Here is a 6676-nt window from a genome sequence, read left to right on the forward strand (position 1 = left end):
ATCAGCAGTTCGGTCGACTTCTGGTATCGGCGAATTTCACGCAGGGCCACGGTTCCAGGCCTGTAACGGTGAGGTTTCTTCACCCCGCCTGTGGCAGGGGCACTCTTGCGAGCAGCCTTGGTAGCAAGCTGCTTACGCGGAGCCTTGCCTCCAGTACTCTTGCGCGCGGTTTGTTTAGTTCGGGCCATGCTGCGTGCGTCCGATCACCTCGACTGACGGAGCGAAACTGCGCTCCTGCCGGAGATCGGCAAAAGCGGCTTCGCCGCACGACCCATCTCTCTCCCTCCCATTGGCCGAAGCGTGAGAACCCGTCCGCGTGCGAGCGCGGAAGCGTACGCCAGGATGCTGGCTGGCGCTCATTTTCGGGCAACCGTGCAGTTCGCGGCTGCAAAGAGGTACACCGAAACGAAACCACTACCGCTGTACAATACAGCCTGCTGCGCATTTCTTTCGCCTTCCAGGCAACACATCAATCGACGCTGTAGCTCGTCGCTTCCCGAAGCGGCGCGACGGAGTGCGAGACGCCACCATTCACGCCAACAGCGCGCATCGCACTAGAGCGCCTCGCATCACCGAGGGCAAATGCGCACTGCCACGCCAAAAAAACTTGCTCCTTGCGTTGTCGCTTATTTGCGACCATTACGTAGATGGGCGAAGACGACGAGAGACCACCGGCAGTGTTGGTATATGCATACACGTCCGCGCAACGACAAGGAGTAAAACGCAACAAAACATTCTAACACAAACACCCCGTACATCCAACTGCCACTGAGCGCGCCTACTTGCTCAATCGCAGACAGTAACGGGACTCAATTTTATCTTCCTTTCCCTCTTAAGAATCACTCATACATACTTGCCAAACTACTAGGTGCGCTCAATGGCGGTTGGATGTACGGGGTGTTTGCGTTCGAATGTTTTGTTTCATTTTTACTCCTATTCCCTCGATATGTCGTCTCACTCTGGCTTCCCTCATGTCTCTTTCTCTACACTTTTATTCCCACCCTTTTAATCCCCCCTCACCCCCCATCCCTTGTGAGCTACCGCTGAGGTGTCGCATCCTGATGCAGACAGTTTCGGGGCTCACTTTCCTCTTCTTTTCCATCTTACACATCAGCAATCCCCCCCCCCCCCCCCAACCTCTAAGTGCTAAATATGTGGCACAAAAAGCAGGAAATGGACTCAATGAAAGGGTGAAAAATAATAATCATAATAGAAACGAAGATCAACACGCGCCTCAAAAAGCCCCATTCACTCCTCTTTCACATTTTCACGAGAAAATGAAGGTACACACATGGAGAACAATTTTTGTTATAGGTAGGCTTTGCCTGAGCAGAACCACTGTCGTGCGCCTTGGTTACACATTCGACACGCCTCGTCCTGTGCGGAGGTGGGTGGGAAACCAAGGGTGCACTTGAAAATGCAATGCTCGTGGGTTGGTGTCGCCATCTGACGGCAGGCTCACGCGAGCGCGCCTTGCTTTCGAATTTCCCGCGCTCGAACCTCTCGCGTTTACATCATGGGCTAGTCCCCCCCCCCCCCCTCTCGCGTGGGCGGCGAAGCCAGCCTCCCTAGAGTGACCACCTCTGCCGGCGAAATGGAAACACTTGTTGCGTAGCTGTCCGTCCAAGTAAAGCTTTCACAACTGCAGTGTTCGCAGCACCAGTACAGTACATGAGTGCCACTTCTATCAAGTGCAGCTTCCCTCAGCACGCTGCATGGGCAGCGCTTATTGTGTACTTGCTTCTGACTTGCGCAGAAATTCTGTTTAAACATCCCCTTCCACTTTTCTTTCTTTTTTTTTTGTATTTTGCAGCTCGGCAGCGCCAGGTGTGAAAAAAAAAAACAAACAAAAATTATTAGGCGTGACAATGTACACAATGTGTTATTGAATGGGGCACTTCTGAGTGCACAGCGGGCGCGGTAAACACGACCAACCTGTCACAATCAATTTTTTCATTTGTAAGTACACATCCCTTCTTCGTCTGGGTGCCCCACGGTAGAACATAGTGCGTTTTTATTTATTTTGACACAACGTGACGCGATCGTGTAGTGGGCATTCCAAAGAAAAAAGCGAGTTCGTGCTTCCTGAGCATAGTCGTGTCTCCAAGAATGCAGTGACCAGGGTAGAACGCTGCGCTCGGCTTCTTCCTTCGCGCGATAAGGTAACTAGGCGACGTTCGCTTGACGGGCCCGTTTTAGCAGCTTGGCTTGCAGGAAGGAGAGGAAGAACTCGCAGATGCGGCGATTGATTCGTGCATGCAGACCCAGGAGAAAGACGACGACGCGAACGAAATGCGGTGAACGTGACAAGTACCCAGCGCGATCAAGCTACTACTACACGAGGTGCTGCTCACCTGAGCGATGACGCAATGATATTGCAAAGAGGGACGGACGGGTATGGCGAACCGCTGGGATCACACTGCCGAAGCATCAAGTGGGTAGCCCTGAAGAGGGCTGTTGTGTTCTCGTTGGCTGGCTGCAGGCGACGCCGCTGGCTTCTTAGCCTCCGAATCCGTACAGGGTGCGGCCCTGACGCTTGAGGGCGTACACGACGTCCATGGCTGTCACGGTCTTCCTTTTGGCGTGCTCGGTGTAAGTGACGGCATCGCGGATCACGTTCTCGAGGAACACCTTGAGAACGCCGCGAGTTTCCTCGTAGATGAGGCCAGAGATGCGCTTGACACCGCCACGGCGCGCCAGACGACGGATGGCCGGCTTGGTTATGCCCTGGATGTTGTCACGCAACACCTTTCGATGACGCTTGGCGCCACCCTTCCCCAGCCCTTTGCCACCTTTGCCACGGCCAGACATGACGGCTTCCGAAGTTTCTGCTTCTGCTTCGAAACGCGCCCGGAAAGCGAATGGTGGTGGTGGTAGTGATTAGAATGAAGAGGAAAAAGGCACCTAATTTCTGTCTGCCTTCAGGCGACACGGCGCAGTGCCTTATAGGGGTGGGGTGAAGGAGGGATAAAAAGAATAGAAGGAAAGTAGAAGCAGAAGAAGACAGCCAACGAGAGGAAAAAGAAGGAGATAGGAAAGTGGGGATCCGGTCGAAGCAGTCCAAGGGCGGGGTGCCACAATGCGAGAGCTACACGGCGTCAGGAGACCGCGGAGGGCGAACCAGTCGGCGGGAGCTACGCTGAAGTCGGAGATCGCGAGGGCACAACCGTCCAGCTTGAAATCCTGCGAGCGAATCCGCGAATGGGGGTGGTAGTGGTTACAATGAAGAGGAAAAAGGCACCTAATTTCTGTCTGCCTTCAGGCGACACGGCGCAGTGCCTTATAGGGGTGGGGGGAAGGAGGGATAAAAAGAATAGAAGGAAAGTAGAAGCAGAAGAAGACAGCCAACGAGAGGAAAAAGAAGGAGATAGGAAAGTGGGGATCCGGTCGAAGCAGTCCAAGGGCGGGGTGCCACAATGCGAGAGCTACACGGCATCAGGAGACCGCGGAGGGCGAACCAGTCGGCGGGAGCTACGCTGAAGTCGGAGATCGCGAGGGCACAACCGTCCAGCTTGAAATCCTGCGAGCGAATCCCCCGCGAATGCTCGACACGATCGAGTCGCGGTGTCGGCGCCGGCCCGCGAGACTGAGGAGGAAGGCGAACGGCGCACGCCGGTTGGTCGGCGGCCAGCTCGTCTCTCTCTCCCTCTTTTCTTCGCGAGGAGCGCGTTGGCCGCGCAGGTTGCTGCACTGACTATTTTTCTGCACTACAAGATTGAATATACACGGCAAACATGCTTTCGTTTGTTTGTTTGTTTTTAATTCTTTTCTCGTTACTGTTGCTAAGTTTCTTGCCCATTCATTCACGCACCCTTCACTGCTGCAAAATGGCGTATCAGTCGTATCAGCTGCCCCAGCGGCAAGGAGACATCAAACCGAGTAAGCGACAATTCATGTACGCGTACGTACAAGCCCAGCGGATACAACGCGTTCGCTAAAAAACGTTTCATCGTGTCCACTGAACATGACACACGCAATATTTGTCAAAACTCACAGCTGCAACAGCTCACCTGTGTGCCGCACGTAAATAAACTGCACACTTAACACTTTGCGACTACTCGTCCCCGGCGTGTGCCCCCCCCCTCTTTTTTTTTTTTCTTTTCTATGTTCTCGCTTTCTCTCTAATCACATCAATGCCTCATTTGCACGCACGAAACCCGTTTCACGGCGTCACTTTGACGCCATCCTTGTCGCCAAACCAAGGGACTAACACACGCGGTCCGGGCACGGCCTCATGGCCGGAAATTTCTAAACAAAGCGTGCTCGCGTTGTTGTGGACGCCGGCACGTGAAATTCGGCAAAGTAACAGCACCTTTGGCTGGCTACGCGTGTCTCAAATTTTACTGTGGCAGCTCCACTACATATCGCGATACGGCAGTTTCACCGAAGCCACGCAACGCGACCGCGCTCATTTCAGCATTCACGGGGACGGCAGAGAGTGAGAGCGCACCTCCTCTCGGGCGCGCCTCTCCTCCCGTAAACACGGACTGTCAAGCGGTCCGGTCGCAGCGAAGTTTCCCCATCTCCTTGCGGGGTGGTTCAACACCTGCCCGTTTCAAGTGCACGGTTGCACTGTGAGGAACCCTGCAAGGGTCACGCAATTACAGGCAAAACAGCCCTAACTCTAAAGCGCCTTACATAGGACGAGATTGGAGCGTAAAATGCACCACCCTTTATGCATTCTTTCTTCTTTACAGCGTTGGAAGAGTGTTCGTTCGCTGCATGTTTTACGCATGCGTACTTTCGCTTACATAATACCTTCGGAGGCTGACAACCTGTTAAGTAATCTATCAACGACTATCCGGACGGCATCAGCTGTGCAAAGAAGATTTGCAGTTGGCCTTCCAGAGCCGTCCAGAGCACACAAAGTAGGTCTACACATCGTGGCAACCAATATTTCGAAAAAAGTGAATTGCGTAGTATTATAAAGAATACAACTTTCAGAATGAGCAAAACTGCTTGGTTTGACCAAAGTACAAAGAGGTGCGATTTATACCACATCGATCCATTTATTGAATTAAAAATTACGCTGGCATTAGATAGAATATCGGAAACTCTAATTGACCGATTGAGGCTAGGCACGGCATACACAAAAACATTTGTTTTTTTTTTTTTCTTTGCACAGACACGGCAGAGCTGAAAGTCCCGAATGCGAATGCGGATTGATAGATGAAGACGTATGTCACCTTCTCGTAGACTGTCCACATCACGAGACGCCGTCTTAAGTCCGAACAGTTGGCATTAGACCGCAGACCGTTTAACATGAAGAAACTTCTGGGTCCGTGGCCTACTCGAGTTTTACAGTCGCACGCTTTAAAAGCATCAACACGTTCTTTACAAGACAGCGGGATTGCTGATAAGTATTAAGAAATAACGAACTTTCATTTGTAACAAATGTACTTATTATGTACAGTATCACGTGACTCTCATCATGTGTGTGTTGTGAAATGAATGACGTGTCGACAATTATGTACACACGAGCGAATGCATCTTTATACGGACCAGACGTGTGCTCTACTGTTTTGTGCTGGTGGACCGAATATTATCGAGGGACATTATATCAGAGACTTCATTCATTGACTTTCGAACATTTACTTACCATTGTGTTCTGATATGTGCGTATAAGTGTAAGTGTGTCTTTGCATATCTCTGCCCGAGTTTTCTACTTTCCATGCACTGCTTTGTACGTTTTGCTTCAAGATACGTGTTCAAGTTTAACTCAACGGCCAAGGAGTAGCCGGCGCCATAATGGTGCGCCGACATCTCCTTACATATCATATCAATAAGAAAAAAAGATGCGCGCCAATGCCCATCTATTGTATTCCCTTCTCACGTGCCCCAATACCAAACTGCGCGTGCCATTTCTGTGGTGCAAGTGTGTTTAAGTAGTCGCAGTTTCATCTTTCACAATCATGAGGGTTCCCATATTGAAAGTATTCCTTCCCCGAACTTGTGGCAGGGACGCACGATGCGAAATTACAAAATGATCGCGCTTGAAAGCTTCATACAAATGCACTGTCGACCCGCCGAACATAGTCAGTAATCTAAAACAAAGCGGAAATAAACGGTGCGTCCGCTCATTCATTTAAGGTAAGTTTCCCACCACATTCCGAATGGAACGTACCACTCATTTGTGCCTAGCACAGGCGCATTTGTTCTTTCGAAGAGAACACAGTGTTCCGCTACACCGTGTGATTATGTAAACGTCAAGCCGAGCAGTGTCGTTTGCTGGCCGGCCTGGCTATGTTTCTTTCGGCGACGCGCAAACGGAGCACTCGGTGCGAAAACGGGAAATGCCCATACCTCGTGTCGACCGCCTTTCTTTACTGGATTTCGTACTTCTTTGTGCACTATATAAATCACCTGCGTGGTACCCCTGTCATGCGTACGCACAGTTTTGTTTTTTCCTTCACTCGGGCTGTCGATACTTTGCTTTCGGACAATAATTAGCATGCAGTCCGCCGCCACGCTTTTCTGCTTCTACAGCTATTGTCACATGCGTCTATATATTTCTCCCCTATCTTTTCTTGCATCAATGCTTCCGCACATTTTTCACCGCGCCACGCACTTTAAGCTACATTCACTCCTCCTACAGTCTCGAAACGGGCCTGCCCTGCGCTCTCAAGAAATAAATGCCCCAATTTCGTAAACAAATGAATGGCGTGGCAGAGAAGGA

This window comes from Rhipicephalus microplus, unplaced genomic scaffold, assembly GCF_043290135.1.
Source record: "Rhipicephalus microplus isolate Deutch F79 unplaced genomic scaffold, USDA_Rmic scaffold_207, whole genome shotgun sequence".
NCBI classification, from domain to species: domain Eukaryota; kingdom Metazoa; phylum Arthropoda; class Arachnida; order Ixodida; family Ixodidae; genus Rhipicephalus; species Rhipicephalus microplus.